This window comes from Bufo gargarizans, chromosome 3, assembly GCF_014858855.1.
Source record: "Bufo gargarizans isolate SCDJY-AF-19 chromosome 3, ASM1485885v1, whole genome shotgun sequence".
Classification (NCBI taxonomy): domain Eukaryota; kingdom Metazoa; phylum Chordata; class Amphibia; order Anura; family Bufonidae; genus Bufo; species Bufo gargarizans.
This window is the reverse complement of record NC_058082.1, coordinates 462446261-462460052: the sequence shown is the minus strand read 5'-3', so window position 1 is coordinate 462460052 and position 13792 is coordinate 462446261. Positions and strand designations below refer to the sequence as shown.

At 44.4% G+C, this 13792-nt stretch overlaps 2 pseudogenes; both read left to right on the top strand.

Moving 5' to 3' along the window:
- Positions 1-466: 466 nt before the first annotated feature.
- LOC122931673 lies at positions 467-3343 on the top strand (annotated as a pseudogene).
- Positions 3344-8822: 5479 nt separating this feature from the next.
- LOC122931672 lies at positions 8823-12482 on the top strand (annotated as a pseudogene).
- The last annotated feature ends 1310 nt before the right edge of the window (positions 12483-13792 follow it).

Sequence of the window (13792 nt, the reverse complement as noted above, 5' to 3'; positions counted from 1 at the left end):
TTTTTGGGGATTAAGTTAATTTTCATGGCAAAGAAGGACTATGCAATTCATCTGATCACTCTTCATAATATTCTGGAGTATATGCAAATTGCTATTATAAAAACTTAAGCAGCAACTTTTCCGATTTCCAATATTTATGTAATTCTCAAAACTTTTGGCCACGACTGTAGAGGTCAGTCGTATGGTGTAGAAGTCAGAAAAATAGCCCAGAGGTAGAAAAATAAATGTCTCTGTTTACTGTACAGCAAAATGGAAATCATAGTGCATCTAACTATAGCAATTCACAGTTCCAACTGTACAAAGTGCAATTCCCTGCCAGTTAGCAGTGTGTGCACTTAGGCAAGGATAGGAGTTATGGCCCTCTTTGTACACTATCTTGCTAAAGTTTCTCTTAGTGAAATCTATGGCTAGCAACAGTACCTTGGCAGTAATCTCTGTAATGTCCATTGCAGGATACAGGGTTTTGATGGCATGTTTGGCCAGGGTGTGTCCAGGTGTGGAGGATGTCTTAACAGTATCCCTCTACCATGACCTGGTAAATGAGAACCTTCACAGACATATTGCAGCACATTTTGGGGGGAAAACCCTTAAACTTGTACGAGAATATGAAAAGACAGCGAGAAAACTGTCCGACTATAGAAACCACCTGTGTTTCAATCTCAGATGCCGAAAACAGGGGCTGGTACGATGCAGCATCCGTTTGGACTCCACGGTGAAAGGTCACAGAGCTGAGATGATTCTACAAAAAGCCCAGAAGCAACTACTAAATGAACGGGTACGACAGACCCATTTCACAGTTGAAGCCTTGAAACAAACTATCAGTCAGCTGGAAGAGGACCTGACTTTGCAGCTACCCGCTAAAACGTGGAGGAAAGTAGAAGATTTCACAGTACATGCACAGCTAGCTCAGCACACTAAGAGCAAAGAGAGGCAGAAGAACAAGTTCTGCATTTGGTTATCCTGAACTGCAAACAGCCATACCAGTGAGAAACTGACATGGAGGCGAAAGGAGGAAACAAGGACAGTGCAAAACAAAGAGAAATGGGTGCAGAATCTTTCAGACCGGGTTCTCACCCAGCCTGAGATGGATGTCCTTGCTAAAGGGTTGAATTTCGCAATCACACCAAGAACAATACCAATAGTTGATATTATTTCAGCCACTGAAGCCTCAATCCACAGCAACAAAGTACCACAGGGTGAGGCTGAGCAACTTCGCCTTAAAGTGTCTGCAGCTCTGGCCAATGCCAAACCACCTCCTTCAAACTTGACTAGAGAAGAAAGAAGGAGGGTTACATCCCTGAAGAAAGACACAAACATCACCATCCTGCCTACGGATAAAGGAAGATGCACGGTTGTACTTAATACATCTGACTACGATGCCAAGGTGACCACACTCCTGGATGATAACAACACATATGAGGCCCTAAGACGAGACCCAACCAGTGGCTACAAGAAGAAGGTTATAGAACTACTACAACAACTAGAAAACGACAAAATCATTGATCGGGCCATGTATCATCGCCTCTACCCTGGAAAAGCTCCTCCATGTATTTATGGACTTCCTAAGATACATAAGGATGGGACCCCTATCAGGCCAATTGTCAGCAGCATCAACTCTGTGACCTACAATGTGGCAAAATACTTAGCCAGAATCCTAGTGCCCTTGGTTGGAAACACACAACATCACATACAGAACTCTCAAGATTTCACCACCAAAATCCAGAACTTGGTATTGGGCACAGAAGAAACAATGGTCTCCTATGATGTTACATCCCTCTTTACCTGCATACCCACTACAGAGGCAATTGAAACTGTCAGGAAACAGTTGCTACTAAACAACACCTTAGGCTGCAGAACAGAACTTAGCCGAGACCAAGTGTGTGCCTTACTGGACCTTTGTCTGAGTACCACCTACTTCAAGTATAAGGACAAGTTCTACAAGCAAAAATATGGCTTTGCTATGGGATCGCCAGTCTCACCTATTGTAGAGAACCTGTATATGGAGGAAGTAGAAAGGAAAGCCCTGACCACTTCAAGGGAATTACACCAAATCATTGGTTCAGATATGTGGATGACACTTCGGTTAAAATTCATATACAAGAGTTACAGGCTTTCACCGACCACATCAACTCAGTGGATCATAACATCAATTTCACACGGGAAGATATGCAGAACAACAAACTGGCGTTTCTGGACTGTCTTATAACAGTGGAAGAGGGAAGAAAGCTGGGAATAGAGGTCTATCGAAAACCAACACACACAGACCAGTACCTGCTATTTGATTCCCACCATCCTCTAGACCACAAACTGGGAGTCATCCAGACTCTACACCACCGGGCAGAGAAAATCCCCACCAGCACAGAGGCCAAGGCAAAGGAATTCAGACACCTCAGAGGGGCACTTAAAACTTGTGGGTATCCAGTTTGGGCCTTTGTCAAAACAGAAGGAAGGAGAAGAAAGAGCACCAAGACTACCAGTGAGGTCGAGAAGCATGACAGACACAAGAATATGGTTATCCCATATGTAGCTGGGGTGTCTGAGAAACTCAAAAGGATTTTTAATAAACATCACATCCCTGTCTGCTTTAAACCCAGCAACACACTGAGGCAGCAACTGGTTCACCCCAAAGACCCAACGCCTAAACACAAGATGGACAACATTGTGTACGCAGTCCAGTGCAATGAGGAATGCTCAGAACTGTATATCGGCGAAACAAAACAACAACTACATCAGCGTATGGCTCAGCATAGAAGAGCCAAAACCTCTGGTCAAGATTCAGCCGTGTACTTACATCTAAAAGAAACAGGTCATACCTTTGAAGACAGTCAAGTACGTGTTTTGGATAAGGAGGCCGATTGGTACAAACGAGGTGTGAAGGAGGCCATCTACATAAAAATGGAGAAGCCAAGCTTGAATAGAGGCGGGGGGGTTAGACATCTATTGTCTGCCACATACAATGCTGTCTTAACACCTTTTTCTGGGAGGTCATTATCACCTACTGACTCCTGGAATGGAATCAGCACCTTTGACCCCATGCTGGGTATAATTACCAGATGTTGATTCAGTTACATATTTATTCCCAGAGAATTCTTGTACAGTCACTCAGAAATGAAAAAGCTCCTTGAAGAACGAGTGAAACGTTTTCAAGAAATCTACAGTAAGTCCAGTTGCCTTGATTTATTCTTTACAGATAGTATCCCTCAGTGCAGCAAAGTCTGAAGGGCTGCAGTCACAGATTAACTTGCTGACTCCTTTGCTTGGTCATGCAGATTCTAAGTTCTTCTTTTCTCTCCTTCCCTCTCTGTTTGTCTCTCTTTCCGTGGATCTTGCAGACATCTTTTAGTCATTGTAGCTTTCTTGGGCCTGAGAGGAGGGAGCATAAGGGACACATTTCTTCCTCTCTGAACTCTCACTAAAATCACCCCCTAAATTGAGCTGGGGGACGATCCTGGTTACCCACCCAACCTCCTGCAAAGGACTGAGCAAACATTATTAACCCTTGGCTGTGCCGTTCATTCATGGCTATACTGGGTCCAATACATGGCAAAACACTACTTACTATTACATTAAATACCATTAGATTAAAGAACAAACCATTTGTAGATAGCCCCTGCTCTGGGGTACTGCAAGCACAAAGTGCTAATCCATTATCTGTAGTCTGTACCTTATTACAGTCAAAATGGCCGCTGTCATGTTAAGACCCTGCTTGTGATGTCATCAATAGAATCTTGGTAGATGACTCACTTACTTGTGGCATCATAATGGGGGCCATGGCTCATTTACATATGATGTCATAATCGGCAGAGGGTATAAATTGAGGTGACGCACTGACTCCAACCTCAGTCTTCAGGGCTGGCTCTCACCATTAGGAGCCTCTGACGAGCAGCACAGGACTAGATCAGGTAAGTTTGACAGCTTTTCTCTCATGTTTGGGAATTGTTTTGCTGATCTTTACTTTCTTTTCTATACATTGTGAGAGCTGTGTGTAACCCTCTGGGGCCCCCCAAAAATCTGCTTCAGGTGCTACATTCAACCTACTCCAATGGAGGAATCCCATGAGAAAGCAAATAAGGAGCCTCCATTTCCCTTAAAGGGCCAGAGCCACAGAAAACCAAGACCATTTTATAATAAATAAAGTTTTGTGTGTGTGTTTCTTTAACCACCTCCGGACCGCTTAACGCAGATTCGCGTTCCGGAGGTGGCAGCCCTGCGCACAGTCACGCATATATGCGTCATCTCGCGAGACGCGAGATTTCCTGTGAACGCGCGCACACAGGCGCTCGCGCTCACAGGAACGGAAGGTAAGCGAGTGGATCTCCAGCCTGCCAGCGGCGATCACTCGCAGGCAGGCTGGAGATCCAAATTTTTTAACCCCTAACAGGTATATTAGACGCTGTTTTCATAACAGCGTCTAATATACCTCCTACCTGGTCCTCTGGTGGTCCCTTTTGTTAGGATCGACCACCAGAGGACTCAGGTAGGTCAGTACAGTCGCACCAAACACCACACTACACTACACTACACCCCCCCCCCCCCGTCACTTATGAACCCCTTATAAACCCCTGATCACCCATGATCACCCCATATAAACTCCCTGATCACCCCCCTGTCATTGATCACCGCCCTGTCATTGATCACCCCCCTGTCAGGCTCCGTTCAGACGTCCGTATGATTTTTACGGATCCACGGATACATGGATCGGATCCGCAAAATGCATACGGACGTCTAAATGGAGCCTTACAGGGGGGTGATCAATGACAGGCGGGTGATCACCCATATACACTCCCTGATCACCCCCTGTCATTGATCACCCCCCTGTCATTGATCACCCCCCTGTAAGGCTCCATTCAGACGTCCGCATGATTTTTACGGATCCATGGATACATGGATCGGATCCGCAAAACACATGCGGACGTCTGAATGGAGCCTTACAGGGGGGTGATCAATGACAGGCGGGTGATCACCCATATACACTCCCTGATCACCCCCTGTCATTGATCACCCCCCTGTCATTGATCACCCCCCTGTAAGGCTCCATTCAGACGTCCGCATGATTTTTACGGATCCATGGATACATGGATCGGATCCGCAAAACACATGCGGACGTCTGAATGGAGCCTTACAGGGGTGATCAATGACAGGCGGGTGATCACCCATATACACTCCCTGATCACCCCCCTGTCATTGATCACCCCCCTGTAAGGCTCCATTCAGACGTCCGCATGTATTTTGTGGATCCGATCCATGTATCCATGGATCCGTAAAAATCATGCGGATGTCTGAATGGAGCCTTACAGGGGGGGTGATCAGTGACAGGGGGGTGATCACCCTGATCACCCCCTGTCATTGATAACCCCCCTGTAAGGCTCCATTCAGACGTCCGCATGTGTTTTGTGGATCCGATCCATGTATCCATGGATCCGTAAAAAATCATGCGGATGTCTGAATGGAGCCTTACAGGGGGGGTGATCAGTGACAGGGGGGTGATCACCCTGATCACCCTGATCACCCCCTGTCATTGATAACCCCCCTGTAAGGCTCCATTCAGACGTCCGCATGTGTTTTGTGGATCCGATCCATGTATCCATGGATCCGTAAAAAATCATGCGGATGTCTGAATGGAGCCTTACAGGGGGGGTGATCAGTGACAGGGGGGTGATCACCCTGATCACCCCCTGTCATTGATAAACCCCCTGTAAGGCTCCATTCAGACGTCCGCATGTGTTTTGTGGATCCGATCCATGTATCCATGGATCCGTAAAAAATCATGCGGATGTCTGAATGGAGCCTTACAGGGGGGTGATCACCCTGATCACCCTGATCACCCCCTGTCATTGATAACCCCCCTGTAAGGCTCCATTCAGACGTCCGCATGTGTTTTGTGGATCCGATCCATGTATCCATGGATCCGTAAAAAATCATGCGGATGTCTGAATGGATCCTTACAGGGGGGGTGATCAGTGACAGGGGGGTGATCACCCTGATCACCCCCTGTCATTGATAACCCCCCTGTAAGGCTCCATTCAGACGTCCGCATGTGTTTTGTGGATCCGATCCATGTATCCATGGATCCGTAAAAAATCATGCGGATGTCTGAATGGAGCCTTACAGGGGAGGTGATCAGTGACAGGGGGGTGATCCGGGAGTCTATATGGGTGATTACCCCCCTGTCATTGATCACCCCCCTGTCATTGATCACCCCCCTGTCATTGATCACCCCCCTGTCATTGATCACCCCCCCTGTCATTGATCACCCCCCCCCCCCCCCCTGTAAGGCTCCATTCAGACATTTTTTTTGGCACAAGTTAGCGGAAATTTTTTGTTTGTTTTTGTTTTTGTTTTTTCTTACTAAGTCTTATATTCTACTAACTTGTGTCAAAAAATAAAATCTCACATGGACGCACCATACCCCTCACGGAATCCAAATGCGTAAACATTTTTAGACATTTATATTCCAGACTTCTTCTCACGCTTTAGGGCCCCTAAAAAGCCAGGGCAGTATAAATACCCCATATGTGACCCCATTTCGGAAAGAAGACACCCCAAGGTATTCGCTGAGGGGCATATTGAGTCCATGAAAGATTGAAATTTTTGTCCTAAGTTAGCGGAAAGTGAGACTTTGTGAGAAAAAAACCAAAAAAATCAATTTCCGCTAACTTATGCAAAAAATAAAAAATTTCTAGGAACTCGCCAGGCCCCTCATTGAATACCTTGGGGTGTCTTCTTTCCAAAGTGGGGTCACATGTGGGGTATTTATACTGCCCTGGCTTTTTAGGGGCCCGAAAGTGTGAGAAGAAGTCTGGGATCCAAATGTCAAAAAATGCCCTCCTAAAAGGAATTTGGGCCCTTTTGCGCATCTAGGCTGCAAAAAAGTGTCACACATCTGGTATCGCCGTACTCAGGAGAAGTTGGGGAATGTGTTTTGGGGTGTCATTTTACATATACCCATGCTGGGTGAGAAAAATATCTTAGTCAAATGCCAACTTTGTATAAAAAAATAGGAAAAGTTGTCTTTTGCCAAGATATTTCTCTCACCCAGCATGGTTATATGTAAAATGGCACCCCAAAACACATTCCCCAACTTCTCCTGAGTACGGCGATACCAGATGTGTCACACTTTTTTGCTGCCAAGGTGGGCAAAGGGGCACATATTCCAAAGTGCACCTTTCAGATTTTGCAGGCCATTTTTTACACATTTTGATTGCAAGGTACTTCTCACACATTTGGGCCCCTAAATTGCCAGGGCAGTATAACTACGCCACAAGTGACCCCATTTTGGAAAGAAGACACCCCAAGGTATTCCGTGAGGGGCACGGCGAGTACCTAGAATTTTTTATTTTTTGTCACAAGTTAGCGGAAAATGATGATTTTTCTTTTTTTTCTTTTTTCCTTACAAAGTCTCATATTCCACTAACTTGCGACAAAAAATAAAAGATTCTAGGAACTCGCCATGCCCCTCACGGAATACCTTGGGGTGTCTTCTTTCCAAAATGGGGTCACTTGTGGCGTAGTTATACTGCCCTGGCAATTTAGGGGCCCAAATGTGTGAGAAGAACTTTGCAATCAAAATGTGTAAAAAATGCCCTGCAAAATCCGAAAGGTGCACTTTGGAATATGTGCCCCTTTGCCCACCTTGGCAGCAAAAAAGTGTGACACATCTGGTATCGCCGTACTCAGGAGAAGTTGGGGAATGTGTTTTGGGGTGTCATTTTACATATACCCATGCTGGGTGAGAAAAATATCTTGGTCAAATGCCAACTTTGTATAAAAAAAATGGGAAAAGTTGTCTTTTGCCAAGATATTTCTCTCATCCTGAAATCACAGCTGAAAGTGAAAAATGTATTTTTTTTTGCAAAAAAATCGTTACATTTTGATTAATAACAAAAAAAGTAAAAATGTCAGCAGCAATAAAATACCACCAAATGAAAGCTCCATTAGTGAGAAGAAAAGGAGGTAAAATTCATTTGGGTGGTAAGTTGCATGACCGAGCGATAAACGGTGAAAGGAGTGTAATGCCGAAGTGTAAAAAGTGCTCTGGTCATGAAGGGGGTTTCACCTAGCGGGGCTGAAGTGGTTAAAAAAAAAGATTTTTTTATTTTTTTCTGAAATATTAAATTGTGCCTTTTCTCCTGCGGCCCAGGTTTCTATAGATATCCTAGGGGTGTATTGAACAGGTACAGGGCTGAACCCTTAAAGGATGGGTAACCAATGAACTCCAAATAGGAAATTAATTAAAGGGATATTCCCATCTGGAACATTTATGGCATCCCGCTAGAATATGCCATGAATGTCAGATAGTTTTACTGTCGCTTGTAGTGCTCCCAGTATATACTGTATACTGGGGGCACTACAGGAGGCATTACAAATACTAAGGGGGCACTACAAGACACAGTATAAGTATCTGGCAAACCAACATTGGTGATGTTTTCTGTCTGGATGGGTTAAAGGCAGGGAGAGTAGAGTGCAATGGCCAGTGTGTGGTGTAGAAGTCAGAAAAATAGCCAGATGTAGAAAAATAAATGTCTCTGTTTACTATACAGCAAAATGGAAATCATAGTGCATCTAACTATAGCAATTCACAGTTCCAACTGTACACAGTGCAATTCCCTGCCAGATAGCAGTGTGTGCACTTAGGCAAGGATAGGAGTTATGGCCCTCTTTGTACACTATCGTGCTAAAGTTTCTCTTAGTGAAATCTATGGCTAGCAACAGTACCTTAGCAGTAATCTCTGTAATGTCCATTGCAGGATCTAGGGTTTTGATGGCATATTTGGCCAGGGTGTGTCCAGGTGTGATGGATGTCTTAACAGTATCCCTCTACCATGACCTGGATAAACGAGAACCTTTACAGACATATTGCAACACATTTTGCAGAAAAACCCTCTAAACTTGTACGAGAATATGAAAAGACAGCAAGAAAATCGGCAGACTATAGAAACCACCTGCGTTTCAATCTCAGATGCCGAAAACAGGGGCTGGTACAATTCAGCATCCGTTTGGACTCCACGGTGAAGGGTCACAGAGCTGAGATGATTCTACAAAAAGCCCAGAAGCAACTACTAAATGAACGGGTACGACAGACCCATTTCACAGTTGAAGCCTTGAAACAAACTATCAGTCAGCTGGAAGAGGACCTGACTTTGCAGCTACCCGCTAAAACGTGGAGGAAAGTAGAAGATTTCACAGTACATGCACAGCTAGCTCAGCACACTAAGAGCAAGGAGAGGCAAAAGTTCAACAAGTTCTGCATTTTGTTTCCCGAACTGCAAACAGCCATACCAGTGAGGAACTGACATGGAGGCGAAAGGAGGAAACAAGGACAGTGAAAACCAAAGAGAAATGGGTACAGAATCTTTCAGACCGGGTTCTCACCCAGCCTGAGATGGATGTCTTTGCTAAAGGGTTGAATTTCGCAATCACGCCAAGAACCATACCAATAGTTGATATTATTTCAGCCACTGAAGCTTCAATCCACAGCAACAAAATACCACAGGGTGAGGCTGAACAACTTCGCCTTAAAGTGTCTGCAGCTCTGGCCAATGCCAAACCACCTCTTTCAAACTTGACTAGAGAAGAAAGAAGGGGGGTTACATCCCTGAAGAAAGACACAAACATCACCATCCTGCCTGCGGATAAAGGAAGATGCACGGTTGTACTTAATACATCTGACTACGATGCCAAGGTGACCACACTCCTGGATGATAACAACACATATGAGACCCTAAGACGAGACCCAACCAGTGGCTACAAGAAGAAGGTTATAGAACTACTACAACAACTAGAAAACGACAAAATCATTGATCGGGCCATGTATCATCGCCTCTACCCTGGGAAAGCCCCTCCATGTATTTATGGACTTCCTAAGATACATAAGGATGGGACCCCTGTCAGGCCAATTGTCAGCAGCATCAACTTTGTGACCTACAATGTGGCAAAATACTTAGCCAGAATCCTAGTGCCCTTGGTTGGAAACACACAACATTACATACAGAACTCTCAGGATTTCACCAACAAAATCCAGAACTTGGTATTGGGCACAGAAGAAACAATGGTCTCCTATGATGTTACATCCCTCTTCATCTGCATACCCACTACAGAGGCAATTGAAACAGTCAGGAAACAGTTGCTACTAGACAACACCTTAGGCTACAGAACAGAACTTAGCCCAGACCAATTGTGTACCTTACTGAACATTTGTCTGAGTACCACCTACTTCTTTTTTTTTTTCTTTACTATTTTCTCAGAGGGAAGACAATAACATATGCAAATATAGAGGAAAGAAAAAAGCCACCTATTTCAAGTATAAGGACAAGTTCTACAAACAAAAACATGGCTGTGCTATGGGATCGCCAGTCTCACCTATTGTAGTGAACGTATATATGGAGGAAGTAGAAAGGAAAACCCAGACCACTTTCAAGGGAATTACACCGAGTCATTGGTTCAGATATGTGGATAACACTTTGGTTAAAATTCATATACAAGAGTTACAGGCTACCACATCAACTCAGTGGATCATAACATTAATTTCATGCGGGAAGATATGCAGAACAACAAACTGGCGTTTCTGGACTGTCTTATAACAGTGGAAGAGGGAAGAAAGCTGGGAATAGAGGTCTATCAAAAACCAACACACACAGACTAGTACCTGCTATTTGATTCCCACCATCCTCTAGACCACAAACTGGGAGTCATCCAGACTCTACACCACCGGGCAGAGAAAATCCCCACCAGCACAGAGGCCAAGGCAAAGGAATTCAAACACCTCAGAGGGGCACTTAAAACTTGTGGGTATCCAGTTTGGGCCTTTGTTAAAACAGAAGGAAGGAGAAGAAAGAGCACCAAGACTACCAGTGAGGTCGAGAAGCATGACAGACACAAGAATATGGTTATCCCATATGTAACTGGGGTGTCTGAGAAACTCAAAAGGATTTTTAATAAACATCACATCCCTGTCTGCTTTAAACCCAGCAACACACTGAGGCAACAACTGGTTCACCCCAAAGACCCAACGCCGAAACACAAGATGGACAACATTGTGTACGCAGTCCAGTGCAATGAGGAATGCTCAGAACTGTATATCGGCGAAACAAAACAACAACTACATCAGCGTATGGCTCAGCATAGAAGAGCCAAAACCTCTGGTCAAGATTCAGCCGTGTACTTACATCTAAAAGAAACAGGTCACACCTTTGAAGACAGTCAAGTATGTGTTTTGGATAAGGAGGCCGATTGGTACAAACGAGGTGTGAAGGAGGCCATCTACGTAAAAATGGAGAAGCCAAGCTTGAATGAGGGGGGGGGGGGGGGTAGACATCTATTGTCTGCCACATACAATGCTGTCTTGACACCTTTGTCTGGGAGGTCATTATCACCTACTGACTCCTGGAATGGAATCAGCACCTTTGACCCCATGCTCGGTAAAATTACCAGATGTTAATTCAGTTACATGTTTATTCCCAGAGAATTCTTGTACAGTCACTAAGAATTGAAAAAACTCCTTGAAAGAATGAGTGAAACGTTTTCAAGAAATCTACAGTAAGTCCAGTTGCCTTGATTTATTCTTTACAGATAGTATCCCTCAGTGCAGCAAAGTCTGAAGGGCTGCAGTCACAGATTAACTTGCTGACTCCTTTGCTTGCCATGCAGATTCTAAGTTCTTCTTTTCAATCCTTCCCTCTCTGTTTGTCTCTCTTTCCGTGGATCTTGCAGACATCTTTTAGTCATTGTAGCTTTCTTGGGCCTGAGAGGAGGGAGGCACACATTTCTTCCTCTCTGAACTCTCACTAAAATCACCCCCTAAATTGAGCTGGGGGACGATCCTGGTTACCCACCCAACCTCCAGCAAAGGACTGAGCCAGCATTATTAACCCTTGGCTGTGCCATTCATTCATGGCTATACTGGGTCCAATACATGGCAAAACACTACTTACTATAACATTAAATAACATTATATTAAAGAACAAACCATTTGTAGATAGCCCCTGCTCTGGGGTACTGCAAGCACAAAGTGCTAACCCATTATCTGTAGTCTGTACCTTATTACAGTCAAAATGGCCGCTGTCATGTTAAGACCCTGCTTGTGATGTCATCAATAGAATCCTGGTAGATGATTCACTTACTTGTGGCATCATAATGGGGGCCATAACTCATTTACATATGGCGTCATAATTGGCAGTGGGTATAAATTGAGGTGACGCACTCACTCCAACCTCAGTCTCCAGGGCTGGCTCTCACCATTAGGAGCCTCTGAGGAGCAGCACAGGACCAGATCGGGTAAGTTTGACAGCTTTTTTCTCATGTTTGGGAATTGTTTTGCTGATCTTTACTTTCTTTCTTTTCTATACAATGGGAGAGCTATGTGTGACCCTCTAAAGGCTTTCGAAAATTTGCTTCAGGTGCAGCACTCAACCTCCTCCAATGGAGGAATCCCTCGAGAAAGTGAAGAAGGAGCCTCCATCTCCCTTAAAGGGCCAGAGCTATAGAAAACTAAGACCATTTTTTATAACAAATAGAGTTTTTTGTGTGTGTTTCTTTAAAAAAAAAAAAGATTGTTGTGTTTTTTTTTTTCTTAAATAATAAATTGTGCAATTTCTCCTGTGGCCCTGTTTTCTTTAGATATCTTAGGGGCTTTACTGAATGCGTATGCAGTGACCAGGAACGGGTCACGCTGACGCCTTTTATGCATTGGGCAGAGTGCGGATTGTTTAAAGTTCTGTATTTGTTGTAATGCAAATTGCAGCGTGCGCAGGGTGCTACCCCAGGGCCCTTCCGAAGTGTTATAACGCACATCCCAGATTAGGAATGCCAGAGAGGTGTAATGGTGGCCTATAATGTCTCTTTAGGGTGGTGATAATTGTGTCAACTGTGTCTCCTACCTGGGTATGGCTAGAATCCTGGTTCCAGGCTCACTTGCAATAAATTTGAGTGTAGTGATAGTAGGAGTAATATAGGAATTTTGCAGCAAAAATAATGCCCAGACCTTCAGATGAAGTTCAAACGTTTCTTTACTGAATATAACTTGTATCCAAGCAGTATACAGCTTTGGTCTCTGGTCCCAGCAGGTTTTGGCTATCATTGGCAGGAATAAATGCTGAAAGCATGGGGGGTGTCTTTACTCTGTAATCCCACCATTGTGTAATGAAATGCCCGCTAATGGAATGGTGGCTTTATCCTGTATTCCCTTCCCTGCACCAAAGTCAAAATATAAGGATTATCGCATGATCACTATGGTGACTATGGGTAGCTAAAATGGCTCTAAGGCGGTGGCCTACGCCTTAGGCAAAGGCACAGAAGAGGAAGGCATGAGCTTCTCCAAATGCTTCTGGCAGTCACAGGAGGAGGGTATAGTAATCCCATGAAACTCCTGGAAGACACACCAGGATGAGGGTTTAGTAGTCCCATTACCAATCCTGGCACATTTAACGAACAGGAAGGAGGGGTATATGACTCCCCTAGCCATTCCCGAAGCAGCGAGGTTACCCTTGCTGGACCTGCCTGGGACTTATCACTTGTTTTACTCGTGCACTATGAGTAGGCCATAGTATTAAGTGTCCAAAGAGGCAGTCTGTATAAAGAGAACAGAGCTGTAAAGGAAAGTGACACAAAAGCAAGGTGCTACTGAATTGGCTAAGTGCAAAAGTTAAGTGCAATATCACAAAAAGTGCATACATTCACATTGCGGCATCTGTAAAAGAGCCCATACAATGGGCATAAGTACTTGAACGTTGCTCAACCTGTAGACTTGAGTGCAAAAACATAGTGCAATAATATCACAGTAGAGATCACAAAGAGC